General features: G+C 39.1%; 1 protein-coding gene across 1 annotated transcript in view; it reads left to right on the top strand.

The window, feature by feature from the left end:
* Positions 1–21,694, top strand: part of IL1RAPL1 (interleukin 1 receptor accessory protein like 1) — a 764,969-nt gene that overhangs the window by 70,685 nt on the left and 672,590 nt on the right. The gene's annotated exons all lie outside the window — the stretch shown is intronic.

The raw sequence follows: 21,694 nt of genomic DNA, 5'->3' as shown, positions 1-21,694 counted from the left end.
GCAGATGCCATAGCACAGCCTGCAGGCAACGATGCACTATAATGGCGCTTCCCTGCAAGGCTCAGCACATCCCTCCCCTTAGGTCCCTCGCAGATCTGACAGATGACATCCTTTTGTTATTTAATTTCTTTTCCTTCCACACACACTTCCTGCATTTCTAAAATCTAAGCAAGAATGGGTAATTGAATTCTTTGTTTTGTAATCATTAATTTATCAAAACACTTTTAGAATCTTAAAACACATTAGCATTTAATTAAAACTTCCGAGAATTTATTCTCTCTCTTGTCCACTCTGCTATAGCACTCAGAATTTATTAGGCTGGTATTAAACACCAAAATCATGTTTACTCCAGCACTTCCTAAAATATATATATGCCATTGTAAACAAAGCATTCACTCTTTCATAAATAATTGATTTGGTTGAAAGGTTAGGGATTGTTCCAAACAGCATTATAGCACAATTATTCAGGATGTTCCAAGTTTACCCTCGTAGAAGTTATATGCCCAAACGCTGAACCATCTGACAGCTTGCAAAGGTTTTATTGCTCTGATCTTTTCTAATTTAAACTCCTAAATGACTCATTGTTTTTTTACTTAAGAATAAGTGACACTGTTTGGCAAATGCCTTTTTCTATGAAAACAGGGGCTGTAAGTGGGTTCTCAGAGAAGTCTGTAACTCATTGACTTTTTGCCTAAAAGTATAAAAATCTAAAGGCACAAGACAGAGCATGGGAAGAGTAAAAATATTCTGGCATGGTGTACATCCTCTGTGAAGGTTAATTATTAAATCTCATGAACTCCTTTCAGTCCCTTACAAGGGCTGTCATTCAGAATATATTCAAATAAGCTTTGCTTTTATTTTCCAACCTTTGAATAAGTGCAAAGCTGACAAATATTGTTGTTTGGGTTTTTTTGTTAGGTTTGTTTTCCCTTATTTTTCTTTTGAATTTACCATTTTTGTTTTAGCTATCAGAGAATATTTCCATGCTCTTTTCAAGTCTTCCCTTTGCGTTCTGGATAGAGGCTACTGATTATAATAAAGAAGACGGTGTGCAAACCTTACAGAAATGAAAAAAAAATATTAAATAAACATTATGGATATAGTTATATTTCTGGGGAGCATTATTCAGCAGCAGAGCTATGACCTAGTGGCTTGAGGGTACATCGTTGGATATATATGAACCATAATGAGTGAAGGAAATGTCTGCATTTTCAGAAGAACGCTAATGTGTACCATTGATATTTTAAAAGCTTTCTTTCCTTATCAAATTCCTGATTCAAATGAAGGGTAAGAAACCTGGACAACAGATGCATTTGAGAACACATTAATTGCAAAAGGTGATCATCACAGGAAAATAAATTATGAAGAAGCCCTTGAGATTTTGTCTATGCTCTCACCCAAAGTGGGTGAATATTTTCTGGTGGAGTTTATACGGTTGATTGTCTTCAGAGACCTTGGTGAGCATGCAGATTATAGGAATAAAACAGGAGTTCTCATCTTCTTGGAAACAATTTGCCTTTAAAAAAGGGTAAGGGAGAGCAAGAAGAGAGATCTGTTAACCCTAAAACTGGTCTCTTGTATTCTAAGAAGTGACATGGATAAGATGAGATATAATCTTTGGAATAAGAAGCTCAGATTCTTTGGGGGAGTGATAGGGTGATACTTTTAAGTAACCTGGCTCCTTGTCTTTCCTGTTTTGGTAATCAAACTGCGTTGAGAGTAGGATTACAAACTGAAACCCTTTTGTTTCAGACAATATTACACAAGCATCATCTGTTGTTAGGGAGATAGTCATCCTGGGAACAGCCATCAAAAGATAGCATGATGTCTTTACCAAATTCAAGCCCGTAAAGTCTGTTCTGCTGAAAGCAGAATGGTCCCTTCCCATTTTATTTTCAGCTACACTAGCAGCTGCTGTAATACATAAAACAGCTAAATGATTTCATAACAGTATTAATGAATTTAAATGAGAGCTGCAGTCTGCTCTTCTCCAGTCCAAACTTTTAACTAACTGGGATGAATAGAGACTACAATTTCAGGCAAGTCATCCCTTTTATCTATAAAACTCCCTTTGACATTTAGACATATTCACAAGGAAAGGAAAATTAGCCTTGCTGAGAACATTGTAAAATAAATAATTTTAAACTAGCAACAGTCAGAAAAAGGACTTTCTTGGCTGTAATACTGATTTTTTCACATGGGGGAGACAAAATTATTAGTAAATTGGTGTGAATGATAAACCAGAGAAGATAATATATGGACACAATTGTTTAACTCTTGTTGGCAAAAATCAGAACTAACCTTTATTGATGGCAGACTTACAGTGGCAGAAAACTCTCATGATAAACCATTTAACCCAAATCTTATCTAATCTTTAACTGGCATATTTAATTGAATGTCCTTAGCATACAAGCTGAATATGCTCAGTATACTTAACATATGCAAAGCTTTCATTTAATGTCCGGAGTTTAGAGGAAGAGATGCGCAAAACATTCCAGCTTAGGTAAATCTAACACAACAACAAGCTTCTATATTTTAATTCTATTAAGTATATTTAATACTTCAGTAGTAATTATTCCAGTAAAGGAATTATTCAATTAAATTATTCCCATACAGTTTTGTAGTTTATTGGCATTGTAAGAGAGCATGCAATACTCTTGCAATGATTCTTACAACAGTAACAACTTTAGATACATCACAAGTTTTCCCCCCATCTAAATACCTGTTTATAGTGATAAGCAATCAATTGTAAATGTCTTACTCAAATTGTATATCTTCTGAAAAGTAAAAATTCAATAAAGAAATCTGACTTTGAGAAGCATTCTGATTTGATCTGATTCATAGCAATATAAAATTTCTTTAAGCCACATCTATTAAAAATACTTTGTCTCATCTACTTACAAAATGGAAATACTGCAGACTAGTCAAACTGAGATCATTTAGTTGATTTAATAATGATCTAATTAACCATGCCCTTCAATCCATGCTAAAGGACTTTGCTCAGTCTGTCCAAATGCAGCCTTTTAACTTCAGAAACTGCACTTTACAAACACTTACTGGGTTTGGGGAGAGCTCTTTTTTACGTAGGTGGTCTGGGCCTCTCAGCAAGCTGAAAATGTAATTCTGCTCCAGGGTGACTGTTTTGTGTGAAGCTAACTTCATGTTTGTGAACTATATGGACAGTTCATTGCTGCCTGATATCACATGAAATTCATCCAGAATTAACAAATGCATTGCACACTAACCTAACTTGCTTTGCTGACGCAAAGCTATACTCAGACATCGCAGTAGGTTAGGTTAGTCATCAAGAAAACTTTGTAGTTAAGCCAGGGGTAGAGTGACAGTCTAAGCAGACCTAAGCGCTGATGACTGTAGCTATGCTACCTTCCTGCATCTCCTCTTTCCCTCCCACATCGTCTGACCCTTACTTGAAAATTCCTTGTTCACAGCAAAAGTGAACAGCATGCTCACACAGCTCGGTGAAATCTGTGCTAAATGCTGGCACAAAGGAGGGCAGGGGCAAAAACGGAAGTAGAACTACTAGGTAAATATTTTTCAACTGTAGAATCAAATGAGGAAAAAATTAAGAGGTAAAATCAACAGAAGCTTTGGGTCCCTTCAACAACATGCTTAAAAGACAAATGTCTAATAAAGTAAGCATAGGGATGTACCTACACTATAATCTTGATGTTGGATTTGACTTGTTTTACTCTAACAAATCAATCTTTTAATTCACCTGTGACAATTTAAGTGAAATTTCTTTTGGTGGACATCTGCCAAACTGCTGTAGAGTTTCATCGTATTAAGTCTCTGTGCTTCAAACTTTATAAGCCTGAGTGGCATCTCGTGTTGGCTTCTGCCATGCCTTCTGTCACACGCACTGCTAACTACCCGCTTCATTTGAAGTGTGATCTTGCAACCTGACTTTCCTGCATTCTACTCTCTCTTTAGACTTCTCTGCAAAGCTTCTTAATTACCTACCACACCACCACATTTATCCCTGTTGCATCTGGTGGAGACTTACCATGTCTTTGGGGATGCACCGGAATGCTAGCAAAGAAAATATTTTCAAGTTTTTAGAACTTCTTAACTAGCACATAATGCATATACGCGATGAGGGGAACCAGAGGCGGGGGGCGATGGAGCAAGACACCTTTTTAAGACGACTGCTTAACTGTGCGGTGTCTGCAGCAGTGCCTGAAGCCTACATCTGTGCCTCCTCTGATTCTGCCATATTCGTCCCTACACTGTTAGAGTCCTTTCTCTCAGCCTTTACAAGCCCTATAGTTTTTTGGGAGGGAGGATGTCTTTTTCTTTAAAAGAGCAGTTTTTAATTCTGCTTTGGGGGAGTGCTGACCTTTGGAGCATACTTGTAGACACAGGCTGCAGAAAATATGTTTCCTCTGGAATGTTACTGCTTTTATTCTCCTAGCTCCTGAGTAGCGCTTACGCTCTTCAGTATAAATGAATATACTTATGCTGCTGTCAGGCTAGTCCTTGACAAGACCATTGGTACAACTCCTGTCTCATCTTACGGAGCATGATGGAGGACAGAGTAAAAACAGACTTAGAAATAAGGACCCTATCAATTCATTAAATCAACCCAAAAATTGGAAATAGATTTTCCTCAGTGCATATACCCATCTACCTTTTACACTGGATTTTTATTCAGAGATATCCATAAACTAACGTTTTCATGTTGTTTGAAAATATTAACTCTTAGAGAATAGCGTTGGGAATTGTAAACATCTATAACATTATGGTGCTGTTCTAAAAAGTCTTAAATAAGAATTTGACTTGGATGCAGGTACCCTATATGCAGGCCTGGACAGTGACATGTGTCCAGATTTATGGAGGAATTGGGCAATGGACTTGGGCTCCTATTCCCGGGCACCGGCCCTGAGAGTGGCCCTGCTTATCAGCAGCCTTTTTATTAGTTGCCTAAACTGCAATTAGTAAACAGTCAAGAACCCTTGATAATTCATAGCTAATTAAATTACTGTCATGCATCTGTGTGAGCATCAGAGTCAGTGCTGTGCCCAGCATAAGCTCTCTTGGTAAGTAGGAGGCATACACTCCTCGTCCGCCCCTGCACTCTCAGGACAAAGTAATTAGTATTGATAAGCCCTAAAATCAATAGCATTGAAAGGGGCATATTCTGCCTAGGTAATATTGAACATTCTTAGAACTAATACTTGCTTAAAAATAACCTTATAACAAGATTTTGTTGTCAGGGTAGGCAGCTTCTCCATTACTTTAGGAGGCATCTTCTGCCAATATGTGTTTCAGCAAAGTTTTTTGACATTCTGTTCATTGAACAAGTTCACAAGAAAGCCTAAAGCTTGTACACAGTATAAAATTAAGAAAATTACCCTGCCTGTCCAAATATATATATACTTCAAAGAAAAAAAAATCCTTATGGTAGATTAATGTCTTTTAAATATTGTAGACTGTATGAAATACCTTGAAATACTGCATGTGCTAAGAAGATTCCATATAAAATATAAAGTTTCAGTGACTATCTGACAGCAGATACAGAAAACAGAGTACAGCAGAGAATGCTAAACCCTTATCATGTCCCCTACTTTGAAAGCAGGAGATGAATTGATTTGCGTGGGACCGAAACATGTTTTATTAAATATTTGTATTAAAAATTGAAGTTCAAGTTAGTTGAATGATACAAGATGATAGCCAAAACTTTGACAGTATCTAATGGCTTATATATAATAGAGCTAAAAGCTTCTTAGTGAGTATCAAATATTTGTTCCATTAGAGCTGTGGTAATATTCTGCACTTGCTAAAACCTCTGCTTACTTCAGGTTTTTCGTATTACACTTGTCTCCATTGACAGTTCATTTGCACATAATTACTAAAAATGCATGCACATGTAACAGAAAATAGGTTTCTGTCCTGAATGGGTGAAAATCAGTAGGAATGTACTCTCCTGACTGCTTTAGCTCAGCCTCATTGTATGTAATGATTGCAGCTATTAGGCATTACACAGTAAAGTATGTACAACTTATGAGCAGGTCATATAAGGCAATGAACAATAGGCAATGTCTAGATGTAAATATCAAGCTACAACATGTAATTTAACAAGGAGCAAGGATGTTATATCTTTTGTTTAAACTGGATCTAATGCAGATCTGCAAGGCACTTCACCCTGAATTCTTACATTCTCCCTATATTCTCTCCAGCATGGCTAAGGATGGAAGTTACTGTGAGGGCATTTCAAGCATGATGGTCTCTTCTGGACACAATACCAAAAGTAAAAACCTCATGGTTTGCATATCTGTAATTTAACGGATCTCTTCCTTTTGATTTTTTCACTCTCCCAATTCACATTTCCTCCTTACTACTTTTTGTCTGATTCACAGTTACAGAGCTAATCCTTACCAGGATTCCACATCCCCCCTGGCCTTTTTTTTTCTTAGTCTTGGCACTGTCATGAGTCACAATGCCATAATCAATGAAATATACAGGTAGCTTTTAGATCCACCTCAGAATTTCTCTCAAAACTGTGGGCAAACATCAGCAATACCAATGTCATAGAATCATAGAATAACAGAATGGTTTGAGTTGGAAGGGGCCTTAAAGATCATCTAGTTCCAACCCCCCCGGCATGGGCGGGGACACCCTCCACTAGACCAGGTTGCCCAAAGCCCCATCCAACCTGGCCTTGAACACTTCCAGGGACGGGAAATCCACAACTTCTTTGGGAAACCTGTTCCAGTGCCTCACCATCTTCATAGTGAAGAATTTCTTCCTTATATCTAATCTATTTCGACCTTCTTTCAGTTTAAAGCCATTGTCCCTTGTCCTATCGCTACATGCCCTTGTAAACAGCCCCTGTCCAGCTTTCTTGTAGGCTCCCCTTAGGTACTGGAATGGAAGGCTGCTATAAGGTCTCCTTGGAGCCTTCTCTTCTCCAGGCTGAACTGGCTCCAACAGGTCGATGTATTTCTTGTACTGGCAACCCCAGAGCTAGATGCAGTACTCCAGGTGAGGTGTCACGAGAGCAGAGTAGAGGGGGTCAATCACCTCCTTTGACCTGCTGGTCACACTTCTTTTGATGTGGCCAAGGATACGGTTGGCTTTCTGGGCTGCAAGTGCGCATTGCCAGCTCATGTTGAGCTTCTTGTCCACCAACACGTCCAAGTCCTTCTCCTCAGGGCTGCTTTCAATCCATTCTCCACCCAGCCTGTATTTGTGCTTGAATTGCCCCAACCCACGTGCAGGACCTTGCACTTGGCCTTGTTTCATGAGGTTCGCACGGGCCCACCTCGCAAGTCTGTCAAGGTCCCTCTGGATGGCATCCCTTCCCTCCAGCATGTTGACCGCACCACACAGCTTGATGTTGTTGGCAAACTTGCTGAGGGTGCACTAATCCCACTGTCCATATCACTGACAAAGATGTTAAACAGCACTGGTCCCAATACCAACCTGTGAGGAACACCACTCGTCACTGATCTCCACTTGGACATTAAGCCATTGACTGCAACTCTTAGAGTGCAAGCATCCAGTAAATTCCTTATCCACTGAGTGGTCCACCTGTCAAATCCATGTATCTCCAGTTTAGACACAAGATTGTTGTGCGGGACCATGTCAAATGCTTTGCACAAGTCCAGGCAGATGACATCAGTTGCACTTCCCTTATCCACCAACATCATAACCCCGACGTAGCAGGCCACCAAATTTGTCAGGCACAATTTGCCCTTAGTGAAGCCATGTTGGATATTACCAATCACCTCCTTATTTTCCATGTGCCTGAGCAAAGTTTCCAGGAGCATCTGCTCCATGATCTTGCTGGGCATAGAAGCAAGACTGACTGGCGTGTAGTTCCCCAGGTCCTCCTTTTTTCCCTTTTTAAAATTGTGGGTTATGTATCAGTCAATGGGAACTTCACTGGACTGCCACTTCCTATTCTAGGAATACTTATTGTCTTAGAACAATGTCGAACAGGTCAGACAAAACCAGTATTTCAACCCATGTTGGCTGCACTAGCTGTTGACCGAGTCCTTACAGGAACATCATTTATTTCTGAATGATACATTCTGAGTAGTGGCTACTGCCAGTATTGGTGAACTGATGATTATCTACGCTCTACACTCTTGCTCTCTCTCTTAACAACTCTTTTATTCCCTGGGTTTTTTTTTTGTTTTGAAGAAGTATGTTCCAGAGCATGTTCACTTCATAGACATAGCACATATTTTCAGAGGAAGTTTCATAGAATCAAAAGCATGGAATAAAACTATTCCACTGCCCAGTATCAAGGTCAGCTGTACTGACGCAATGTCTGTAAACATTAAACATACATTTTTAAAAGATCCGTAGATCTTTAAAAGTAAAGAATCCACAATTACCCTGCTTTGTGCATGTCCCAGCACGGCAATTAACTTTTTTAGGAAATGTAGCGTGACTGGTATTCAGCTTATAACCTACTATAATTGCATATTGGGTTTGCATGGCAAGGTTTTGGTAGCGGGGGGGCTACAGGGGTGAGTTCTGTGAGAAGATCCTAGAAGCTTCCCCTAGGTCTGACAGAGCCAATGCCAGTCGGCTCCAGGACAGACCCGCCGCTGGCCAAGGCCGAGCCCATCAGCGACGGTGGTAGCACCTATGGGGTAACAAATTTAAGACGGGGAAAAAACCCCTATGCAACAACAAGAGCGACTGCAGCTGGACAAAGGAGTGAGAATATGTGAGAGGAACAACTCTGCAGACACCAAGATCAGTGCAGAAGGAGGGGGAGGAGGTGCTCCAGGCGCCGGGACCAGAGATTCCCCTGCGACCCACGGAGGTTGATGATGGAGTGGATATCCACCTGCAGCCCGTGGAGCGGGTGGATGCACCCAAAGGAGGCTGTGACCCCATTGGAAGCCCACGCTGGAGCAAGCTCCTGGCAGGACCTGTGGACCCGTGGAGAGAGGAGCCCACGCCAGGGCAGGTTTGCTGGCAGGACTTGTGACCCTGTGGGAGAGACCCACGCTGGAGCAGTTCGTGAACACCTGCAGCCCATGGGAAGGACTCACGTTGGAGAATTTGGTGGAGGACTGTCTCCCATGGGAGGGACCCCATGCTGGAGCAGGGGCAGTGTGTGAGGAGTCCTCCCCCTGAGGAGGAAGGAGCGGCAGAGACAGCGTGTGATGAACTGACCATAACCCCCATTCCCCGTCCCCCTGTGCCGCTGAGGGGGAAATGTGTAGAGAAAACTGGGAGTGCAGTTCAGCCTGGAAAGAAGGGAGGCGTAGGGAGAAGATGTTTTTAAGGTTTGGTTTTATTTCTCATTATCCTGCTCTGATTTCATTGGTAATAAATTGAATTATTTTTTTCCCAGGTTGAATTTCTTTTGCCTGGGATGGTAGTTGGTGAGTGATTGCTCCCTGTCCTTATCTCGACCCATGAGCCTTTTGTTACATTTTCTCTCCCCCGTCCAGCTGAGGAGGGCAGGGACAGAGCGACTTTGGTGGGCACCTGGCCTCCAACCAAGGTCAACCCACCACAAATTGATATATCCTTTTCTACAGAACCAATATCTAGCCAGCTGTTCTTCATCTTTTCTATATTTGGTTGATTACATCTGCTTAATTTGATAATTTACCCTTGTTTCTCTGGAGTTTTATCTATATTTTCATATTATTTCTGTGGTCTGTCAAGATAATTTTCAACACTGTCCCTGACCTCAAACAGTTATGCAATTCATCCCACCTTGTTTAATCTGGAAATGCAATGAACAAAATATTTTTCCCATCATGAAAATGATTAATGAATAATACTGAGCTAACAACAGGCTATGTAGAAGTCCTCTTGGTATCTGGCCTTCCAAACTATTGTCCTGTGGTCATCCTGATGAAACAATGGGAGACTCTCACACCAGAATTGTTTTTCAGAAACCTAGGTCAAACTCCTTCCTCAGAATAACTTCCTTTAAATGAATGTAAAAATAAAATAAAGAAAAAAAAAAAAAAGAAAGGACTGGAACCCAATAAACTGTTCTACTGGTAGCTACTTAATACCTGTAATAGCTCTTATTAATATCCTGGTGTTATAACTAATGAACAGGTAATAAGATTTGTATGTATGGTATCGAATTAACTGTCTGTGAAATAAACTTACCTTGTATAGCATCCACTGCTAGTCCCCCAATTAATGTGTGAGCACAACAGCCTCGAATAATCGAGAGATAGGAACAGACAGATGACTGTTACTTCTGGGTCTTCTGCTACTTCTGCAGCAACCCAAAAAATACTGCCTTCGTAGTTCATTGTCTGAGGCTGGGCTGGCTGCTATTAGAGAGTGAAAGATCATCTTCTTCCTTAGTGTTCATGGGGGGAGTATGTGCTTGAATTCAAAATCCTGTGGAAACAATACAACCATCAGCTGTTGATGCATATATTTTGAGAATGTACATTTTAGGCATCCATTTTTCAAAGAGGTAAAACCTCAGCAGTGTTATCCTGAATATAGATTGTGTACATGCAATTTATTGGTATAATAGTAGTCCGTCAATAGCATGGATTCATGGACAAATACATTTATGCTCAGTTTTGAATTCTGTAGAAACTAAATGCATTTCTACTGAGCTTTTAAAACTTCCTGGGGGCTTTCACAATAGGAGCTGATAAAGTTTTATGGAATGCTCTACTTTTATGTTTAGTGAATATGATGAGAATGATTCAACCCTGTACAACAGGGTAGAAATTAACTGAATAGTTTTGAATGAGCTACCCATAAACATTTGCTGCATTTATTTTACATGATAACATTTTACTCGGCGCAAACTACTCCTTTGAAAGTGCACAATGTGTATATGTGTTAGGGAGTTACAGCACATGCTCAGGAAATGGGAGCATTATTTTGTAAGTCTTCCTGATTTGAAGGATTTGAACCCACATTTCCCAAATGCCTCATCCAATTATTTTGACGACAGCAATCTCTATAATTTCTGGGGAAAACAAGGCACTGTGCAGCTGTGCATACTAAATTCAGGGGCCTGGAAAAAGAAGCAAAAGGAGACAAATTCTGGCTTAATAGTTATAACAATTCTGTAGGAAAGGAAGAGTCGTAGGATTCTAGTCTCTTCTTCAGTTACTTCTGTGATGCATTTCATCCGTTTTAAGACAAAAAGCTTTGAATTAGGAGCTTGGAATCCCAAGTCCGATCTACTACAGCTGAGACCAGAGTGGTTCTCAGTCTCCTCCTGATCCATGAGTATTTGAAATCCCAGTTTTGAAGGGGTAGATGAGTACCTGTCATGGTGGAAGGCAATGTTCCTAATTTCCAGAGGAAAGTTATTTTTGAGAGGCTTTTTTATTTTTGATCATTATTCTCAAATCAAGATTTTGAAGAATGTCATTATAATAGCTCCCAGCTATGAAAATTGCCAGAAACATACTGAATGTACTGCAATTACAGTGTAATACTCAGCTTGTGACCTGGATATATGTAACTCTTTACTTGATTTATATTTTCCATTGTTATAATCTGAAATTAATTTTTGAAAGCTTTGGAACAGCCAGCCATTGTTATCCATCAGGCTGTTGCAGCTTTAAATTTGGATATCATATACTTCATGGCTACACATTGGTAATACATGAGAAGGTAAACAGGAAGCTCTGCCTCTTCTGAAAATGTCCTCTTCCTCTTAGTGTCAAGTCATAAATTGCAGCTATTAATAAGCAGTACTATTCAGCAGCACTTAAAAGTTGCAGTTGGTTAGGCCAGCGACAGCCCTTTCTGACCTTGGATCTCAGAACAGTTTTAGATCACAGCTGAAATAGAGTTTCAGGTCTGCTATTTTCTACTCAAGCAGTGAAACTTTCTTTAGCATTGGGATTATTAGGTAGCTAGTTGGTGCTAGGGCAGTGAAGTAGCGAGCAGAGTTTGGCTAGGAAATTAAAGGCATCAAGACATGCTTTTCAAAAACTAGCCAAACAAAGCAACAACATCAACACTAAAAATGGGGTGGGATTAAGGAATGTCATTCCAAACTGAATGATGAACCTGGGCAGTTTCAGAGTTATCTTCGTTCAGTGCAGCTAAACGCTTTCCAGTTTTAATGGGAGAAGCTTTAGCACCATTTACAATCCTTTCTTCCTTTTACCCTTCTGCTCTTTTTTGTAATAAAAGATCAGGACTTATGAAATTGTGATGTGATTGTCAGCATTGTATGCAAGCTGGCTCACAGTGATGGGTTACAGAACAGAGCAGAAAGAGCTGCTGTGATGATGGCTATACCCACCATTGTTGTAGGAAAATAAAACAAAATTGAGGACTCCTTCTCCTTTGAAATAATTATTATCTTCCAGCCACTGTGTTGGGTAGTCCTATGTGGCATAACAAGTTGTCATGTAGACATAATAAATTTTAGTCATATCCAGTCTTGAAGTTTACTCCCTACAGCTTTAATAAACTGCAAAGGTATAATTATATATCATCAATGCTTGAATCCTTTACCAACCATTTTAATGATGATAATCCTTGCAGAAATTGTTCTGCTTTTAATTATTATACACAAGATGCTGTATCTGAATGGTAAAGCTGACTTATCCTTTGTACTCGTATTTCTCTTCAGGTCCTTGTTGTTCTTGTACAAGCAGTAAATTCATCATATGGATTCTTTTGTCTTTACCAGGCAGCAGTTTGCCTGTGAAATCCCTTACACATGCTGAAGTGTTGCTACCCAAATGCTTTTATGTGTGATATTCTTTCTGATAGTGGGCTGACGCCTTAAAATAATTTTATGATAGATAAAGAATTTGGTAAAATTGTGAACTTCTAAGGCTTTTTATTGTTTTTTTTCTGTAAACACAAAACTATTTACAATCCCTGCATTTTCAAGGGGAAACAGTGACTATTCCTAGGTTATTTATAGCATTAAAATGTAAGAAATGTTCTCCCATCGGAAACAAATGGGTTTGAGACAGACATTGGTGAATAGTTATTCTGGCTTTCAGACCCTGTTGAGGAGCAAGGTGTCAGGGCGCAGTGAGGGCTGACTGCTGGGCCCCAAGGGCGACACGGGCATAGCCGGGCCCACGCCCAGGGGGTGCAGCTCCACGGGGTCCGAGCATGGGGGCTGGTTACGGGGTCTGTTGACTGTCCCTGGCACAGCAAGCGCTGAGGCAGGCTCCATCCAGGGGCTCTAGCCAGGGGCACAAGGAGGTGACGCCAGAGGCAGGGCTGGAACGAGCGTACGTACGAGGGGTCCGTGCCGAAATGGGCTGCCTCCAGTGTTGAAACCCTCCAGGAGGCAAGGCCGGAGATGGAGCTGGAGACCAGCACTCCTACAGCTTCACTGGGGCAGGGACTGACAGCCCTGGGCTGGGCCAAAATGGGGTCCTGGGCCCATGGGGGAGTCGCCAGGGGAGGCTGGGCAGAGGGAGTCAGGCCCGGTATTGCTGTCACTGTCTGACAGCAGGGTGTCAAAATCTGTTTTGGACAAGTGTAAAGGGCTTGTCAGTTAGACTGTGAAAGGGAAGAGATAAACAAAACACTTATTTCTACCTTTTCACAACTCTAAAAGTACAAAGTGAGCTCATGTAGTATGAAGTGTAATGTAAATTACAGACAACTTTCCTAACATCCAATATGGCAGGACAGAGTAAGCATTAAATTAGAAACAGGTCATGCTCTAAGGGTCTAAGATTACATTGCATTAGTAAGATTGTGTTACAAGTATCAACTGTGGGAAAAGGAAAACGTATAGCCTACTGCATATAAAGAAACTCATTCATGTTAAGTGTTATGTAAACCGATAATCTTAGTGTTGGTGGTGGGGTTTATTATCCTGCATGAAAACATTCTGTCAGAATATCCACAGTGGAGCTTCATCCTCCACATCCTTCTGTCCTTTGTCATTTCAAGGGAAAATATCTCTCATTAGTGATTCAGATGTGAGATATTATTTAGAGAATTTTTGGAATTAAATCATTCTTGTAATGCTTGTTGCTAGTCAAAGTATCTAGAATCTTCTGTCAATGTCTGAGGAACATCACACTTATCAAGTATCTATTCAGAAAATTTCAGGAAGGCTGAACTTTTAAAAAAGTGCTATTATCCTAACTTGAGCTCAAAATTAGAGTTCTTCGCTTACTTTAAGTTACATCTTGCAAATTTATTTTTCAAATGTGGTGTTACATAATCGCTACTCTTTGCTCTGTAGAAAATGGGAGAAAACTACTTATATAGGAAACTACAGTATTCCAGTTTTTCTGGTGTTGGTTTTGCTGCACATAGCTAGTCTTTAAAAATTTGCCATATGTAGAAAAGGAGTTTGAAATCTACAAACACATATAGTGAATATACTTAGTAGAGCAAGGTGATTGTTCTCTGGCTGTTGTAAATATTTCATTTAGTTGCCTGAAAACACAGTCAGTTATAATTATCCAATAAACTGATATTTGCGGTATCAAAACTTTGGTTTTTTTCAGTTTTGGTAAAGATGGAATTTCAGCTCAATACAAGAACAAGGCTACCCATCCCCAAAAAGCAAACATACAGAGTGGCCAAGGAACCAATGGCAGAACAAATGGTTAAGGTTAGATATCTCACATACAAAACCGTGCCATAATAAGTTGAGTACTGGTTACCCATGCACACAGTCTCGGAAGCAAGATTTTTTTCCTTTTGGAAAGACAGCATTTCAAAGCCACACTGAAGATCATCTTTGAATTTTTCCTCTTCATCTAACTTTACGTACTTAAGACTATGAAAAGGGAGAAGTGTTTTATTTATTCTCCTTTGTACTGCTAGTCTATCTCCCTTTAGAAACTAAATAACAGAACAACCATTTTCCAACTAGTTTTCTGTAAACATCACTGTTGAACTAACTTTTTGAGTATTGTCTGTAACTTTGCTGCCATGTTGCTATCATTTTTTTCTTTTTTTTCCATAAAAAAGAAATTATGGTTTCAAATTTTCCATTAACACATTGGCCTAATTAGCATCATGAGCACACATTTTTTTATGTATTCTACTAGATACGTTGTTTCCATCAAATCTTTCAGTCCAGTTTGGTTCCGCATGTTTTGTTGCAAAAAGTTTTCCTCATTTTCAGATTCTTATTTCTTTGTGATTATAACTTGTGAACTATTAAGAGGGGGGCATCTACTTGTACTATCAATACTAGATTGTTTTGAAGGTAGGCTGATGTGTTTCTTTATCTCATGTAAAGGCACATAGGAATGAACAGGAACTCCTGTCCATCCATTGTTCTCTTACCCTGAGAGTAAATAACTCACTGGCACACTGTCCAAGGCTTTCCTTTCCTGCCCTTTTTGCACTGGCACTTCTCACTGATTGAGCCAACCCTGGTGAATTATCTGGAACTGAGAAGGATTCCCTGCTGACCTGGATCCCACAAGGTGCTACGAGACGATTGGAAAGCCACTGTCATCTCCCTTTTATATATCTCTCCTGTACTTTCTCTTCCTAGCCACAGCTGTTTCCCAAAGTACGTGTCAGATAGATAGTTTTCAGCTAAGTAACTATTTTAATCTGTGGTTCAGAGGGACAAGATGTTCAACTATTTCTTCAATAGAGTTTTGTCAAGCATATGTGTTACATTTCAGGTATCTGCAATCTGCTGCAATTTATTTGTCTCTTAATAGAAAAAGCACTATCCAGAAATCTTATCCATTACCTACCACATAAAAAAGTCACTTAATGACATAATTAGGAACACATTAAGCAATGTGAACTGTGTGCAAAATGCGAATGTTTGCTAGTCCATCACATTAAGTGCAAATGCTTTTGTTGACAGTACTATTTTACACAAGAATGGGAAAATAAATATTGAGCCAGACATCAGGATTCTTCTAGTTCTAACAGAAGGTTTCTTACTTGTAGAATCATTTTTAACTACTTTATGTGTTTAAGTGATGCACGTTTCTTAATGGAAACTTTTGGGAATGACAGATTATATTTTTATACAGAGATACATGGAATGATCTTAAATTTCTCCAGCCAAATTGCCATGTGTACTGTACCTTGCATGATGGATGGAGTCTTAAGGAGATGAAAATCTTAGCAATAAAAAGTATCTTTGAAAGAAGAAGGCAGTAATGAATGCCAGGTTTAATGGGAAATGTGATGATGCATTTGGTTGGAAACCTCTCCAAAGGACTCTGCTGAGTTCCTATTCACAGTCTGCTCTGGGGGACAGGTGGCATATTGGCTTTTGGTTATCGTTGCTTAAAACACTGTCACCATTCCTTCAATCCTTACTGCTTTTTTTACTCATCTCCTTTTGTTTTTTGTCACGACAGTCACAACTTTCTTGAACTTAGGAATGCTGCTTAGCATGGAGGAACAGGAGTGACTTGCAGAGGCCTTCCTGGTGCTTATGACTGGTTTCTCATGAGTTCTTCAAAATTTTATTGCTGAATCTTTTTGTTTTCTGGGACTCTGAAAAGGAGTATTTTTATGGACTCTTGTCTTTGAAACAGATGTATTTTCTTCTAGCTAACATTTTTAAGTACTGTTAGGGCTCTCTTTTTCTTCTAAGACAGTAACATAGCAGAACATGACAATGAATTGACACTTGCTTATGAAATCACACTCATTCTAATTTTACTTTTTTCTTGCAATTTAAGAATTTACAGGAAATTGCATTCAAACTGCTGAGTTGTGTTCGGGGCATATCAAAGATAATTACTAATACTATACTTGCAATCCCAAGCACAACTATAGGCTGGGCAAGGAATGGATTGAAAGCAGCCCTGAGGAGAAGGACTCGGGGGTATTGATTGATGAGAAGCTCAACATGAGCCGGCAGTGTGCGCTTGCAGTCCAGAAAGCCAACTGTGTCCTGGGCTGCATCAAAAGAAGCATGACCAGCAGGTCGAGGGAGGTGATCCTGCCCCTCTACTCCGCTCTCGTGAGACCCCACCTGGAGTACTGCGTCCAGCTCTGGGGGCCCCAGTACAGGAGAGACATGGAGCTGTTGGAGCGAGTCCAGAGGAAGACCATAGAAAAGATCAGAGGGCTGGAGCAGCTCTCCTGTGAGGACAGGCTGAGAGAGTTGGGGTTGTTCAGCCTGGAGAAAAGGCGGCTCCGGGGAGATCTAATTGCGGCTTTCCAGTACCTGAAGGGGCCTACAGGAAAGCTGGAGAGGGACTGTTGATCAGGGAGTGTAGTGACAGGACAAGGGGTAATGGGTTCAAGCTGAAGGAGGGTCGATTTAGATGAGATGTTAGAAAGAAATTCTTTACTGTTAGAGTGGTGAGGCACTGGAACAGGTTGCCCAGAGAGGCTGTGGATGCCCCATCCCTGGAAGTGTTCAAGGCCAGGTTGGATGGGGCTTTGGGCAATGTGGTCTAGTGGAGGGTGTCCCTGCCCATGGCAGGGGGGTTGGAACTAGATGGTCTTTGATCCAACCCAAACCATTCTATGATTCTATACTAAAATTTTGTAATCTCGTTTACACTTTGTGAAATCTAATGACATGCTGTTCAGGGATTTGTAAAGAACTGCCACATAAAAAGAGACTGTTACTGAGCAGACATTTTTTTCTTTGTTTGTTTCTTATGTATTCAGGTGATGTTTCTTTGTAATATTGTTACTCATTCATAATTTTCCAGGGACAGTTTTGTGCCTTATTCCACAATACCAACACCAAGAAAGGACCTTTCAGTTCATACCCCAGTTATCACTTTTCCAGAACGGAAATTGAAAACTCTGAGATTTTTACTACTATTCAAAGGCTTTTCTGCCACATGAAAATACACAGGCTCAAGTGAAGAGTTAGTTTTGATATCTTTTTTTTTGCTTTGTTTTGTGTTGTTTTGTTTTGTTTTTAAAGCAGACTAATCTTGCTAGTTAACACAGAACTTTCTGACATCACCACAGAACAGTCATGAATTATTTTGCAGCGTTCACAGGATCCTGCAATTTTTTTTAATTATTTTTTTTTCTTTGAAGAGAATGTGATGGAGGAAGATAACGAAGTAGTTTTGAACATGTATAAAAGAATATTCTTCACAGTTAGAGAGGCAGCATGGGAAGAAAAATGATTTTCAGATAATTAGATAATGGAAGCTAGCTAGCATTTGTAGGCTGACTGAGAATCAACCCCTTAAAGTTATTGTAAGGGACTGAGCCAATGGAAAATTTCTTACTTCAATTAAGTTTAATATAAGTTTTGGGAAAGGCCCAAAATGAACATAAGTAAAATTAGGAAATGAGAATTTTCTTCTCCATTTTCCTGTCTTATCAGGAATTGCCTTACTATTGTTAATTTAATATCTGCTGAGCTGTTTTGGGAAGCATGTGTGCATGTGTATGCGTTTTCCTCACAGTGAGTATTTATAACAATTTAAGAAAAAAAAGCATTCTTGGCATTTCCCCAAAGAATGTTAGTGTTGAAATACAGCTGTATTTCTATTTCTGTCTCAACTGGAAAATGAGATACTTGGCGTTACATATGCTAGAGGCTTTCTATGTCATTTTTGTGTCAAGCAATGACACCTTCTACAGAAAAGACATTTTTAAAAATTAATAATATGCCCAATTAAATTTTGTGTGGAATATATTTATCTAGGAATATTCCACGTTTTCAGTGTTGTGGTTCATGCAAATGAACAACCCACTACTGAAAATCTGAAGTTGTGAATACTGCTTAAAGATGAAAAATATTTCATTTTCATTTGCTATCTTATAAAGAAAAAAGCAACCAAAATCCCTGGTTCTAAAAGATTTTGTTAGTCTACTATTCACCCACGGAGTCTAGCAGTCTTATAGCCAAAGAGTATGTAAAACATGCTAACATTGATGCAACTTAAAAAGCAACAATTAAGTTAAAAAAAAAAAATAATTACCATGCATTGTCTTAGCTTTTTGGTAGAGGCAACTGAAAATCAGAAAAAAAAAAAGTAAAAAGGACTTTTGTGTATGCAGGCTGTTTATCTGCCTATTGCTTAAAGAATCAGCAGAGTTGTTCCACTTGTTAAAATCAGAATTACTTAATGTTATTTAAACAAATTAAATTACAGCTAGGTGACTTAGTAAAATAGTCTCTTCCTTAAAAAAATTATTGCTGAAAAAAGGCTGTTTCGGATTTGTGACATATCACACTCCAGATAGTGTGACTTCTCAGAATTATGCCTTTTATTTTATTTTTCAGTTTAAAACATAACTGAATATGACACAACAACATCTAGGCCTCAGACATACTCATTGCAGCAGTGAAGGCATTTTCTATGGACTTGTGGGATCCCCCTTGGGATATTCCTTTTTTATTTTCTTCTGACTTGCTTATTTTGTTATTACAACCAATTTCACTAGGGTGACATTTTCTAGAATAGTCAATTGCTGAAGCATTCACCTGGAACAGGGGACATGAGATGTTAAGTATCTGTTTTGAATCAGTCATATGACTGACGTGAGGCAAATTTTCCAACCTCCTAGACAACTTCTAAAGCCATAAGGCACCAGCTCCACTATACCGACCTTTAACTCAGTTTTAGTTGTTTGAGCTTTTGGGTTTTAAAATAAAGAAAAGACCAGAAAAACTTCTCCTCCTGCAGAAAAGGGAGTGGAAGCAGAAGAGAAGCGTTGGAAAACTCTGGGGACAGCCCATGTAAGATCTGAGTTGTTGCTTATATTGCTGCAAAGGGGCAATGGCTGCTGCTGGGAGCTACCCTTCCTTTTTTTCCTCCTCTAGCAGTTAAGTGCTTTCTGGTATCTCAAAGACAGTAACAGACTTTACTTTCTAGGGATTTACCACAAGCAATGTAGGCAACAGCCAATTTTGCTTATGCCTTTAAGCTAGACCTGAATCTCTGAGAATACATGTACATGAGAATGGCTTCCACAGTGGCATCACATAGTTAACGTGCAATTCTTGCTACACTATTGTAATGTCATTCTCCTTTTTGACTTGGCAACTTAAATGAGTGATATATGCATGGACCAAAAGAAGGATTTAGTAGACTGAACAATTTCTTATTGACGTTCTTGTATTTACTGAGGCTTTCTTTGATAACTTCAAGCTTTATAGCTACTGTATAGTTTACTTAAAAAATATGTATAAATACATATGAATACATACATATATATGTACATATATGCAAATATATGTATGTATGTATATATTTGCATTTCTTTCACAGTAATCAACAACATCATCTTTTGATGTGTGATCAAAAAAAGATGTATTTGGATCTGCTTTCACAGTCAGAACCTATTTAGTGAATTTGTAATTGCTTAGTAAGATCCTGTGGTTCTTTGGACAGTATTTATTACGCTCACACAGAGCAGAGAGCTGACTCTCGCTAGTACCCTGGAGGCTGAAGATATCAGCTTCAGGATTTCCTGCGGCATCAGTTAGTGCAGTGACTAAGAAATGAGATTTTGATTTCAGAAAGCTTGACTCAGGTCTGCAGTAAAATGTGGCATAACACTTTGTGATATCTGCTCACTGTGCCCCTGGAAAATTAACCTTCATTTCTAGCTTCTAAAATTCTAAGGATTTATATTATTTATAACTGCCAGTGGTCATGGTACTTAGTTCAAATTTAAATTTAACTAAAAATGTTAATATTGCACATAATTTAACTCACAGAAATCCCATATTTTACATTTTAATTTCCATGTTGATAAGCAATTTATTACCTAACATTTCTGAAGTTGCACGTGAATGTAGGTAAGTGATAGTCCTTCACCTGTGATGATAAAATGCTAACATCTGTTCACAGCCAGTGAATGAATGAGCAAACATATTAATGCTTCTGCGTTTCTCTGTGAGTATAAATATTGTTATAAAAAAATAAGATATCACAAACTGTTGTCAAACTGTATTCTCTCACTCCCTTATCTTTAATAAAGTCATAATCATGAATGCAGTAGGTTTGCGCTTAGCTCTCAAATGTCTTGAAACGTAAAGCTATAAGATGGATTCTATATGAAGTCATTGTTTAAGCAATTCTTCCCATAATGTGCTCTTTTACAACCCCATTATTTCTTATTTCTAACCTGTTCTCTTCTAAGATGAAGATATCTTAAGATACTGCTTTCACAAAAATGTCTTGAGTACTCAGTAACCTGAGTGTCAATGAAAGTGCAAAAGATTATTGGTCTCTTTTGAATTCAAAGCTTGCACTATGTAGATCCTTTTGTGATTTTTTTTCAGTTGCTGTACAATGCTGTGATTACCAGAGGTCAATATCAAAACCACATTGGTTTCCTCTGGGTCTTTATTTATAATATTAAAGAACCATTGATCACAGCCCTTTTTTTCCTCCCATTAGATAAGAATATTTTTGCATAAAATACTATAATGAATATAGATAGCATAGATAGACTCTACTGTCTAGCTTGACTGGGCAGAAAATTTGGCCTCCCTTTCCCCTTTTAACACATTAAAATGTGAGATGTTAGTCCTATCAACCATTCCAGAACAAAGCTGATAATCATCATGACTAGATGACATGCTCTTAGTTATATGGGGAATTAACAGAATGTTTAGTCCCTGCTTTCACCAGCTGCTCATACCAATTGATCCCCAGAGGACACAAGTAACAGAAATGCAAAACTTTTATTCACATCTTAGATGTGAAGGATGAGCCACATCCTGTGATCCATCTCTCTCCCATCCTAATAACATCCACTTCTGATTTAGTGCCGTGAATATGTTAGTTTGAACTGGCTCGTGGGATTTCAGCTCATCTAAAAGGAAGTTACAGGAGTCTCTGCC

Source organism: Grus americana, chromosome 1 (assembly GCF_028858705.1).
Source record: "Grus americana isolate bGruAme1 chromosome 1, bGruAme1.mat, whole genome shotgun sequence".
Classification (NCBI taxonomy): domain Eukaryota; kingdom Metazoa; phylum Chordata; class Aves; order Gruiformes; family Gruidae; genus Grus; species Grus americana.
Note: the sequence above shows the minus strand (reverse complement) of the source record. Positions and strands in the feature narration are given on the sequence as shown.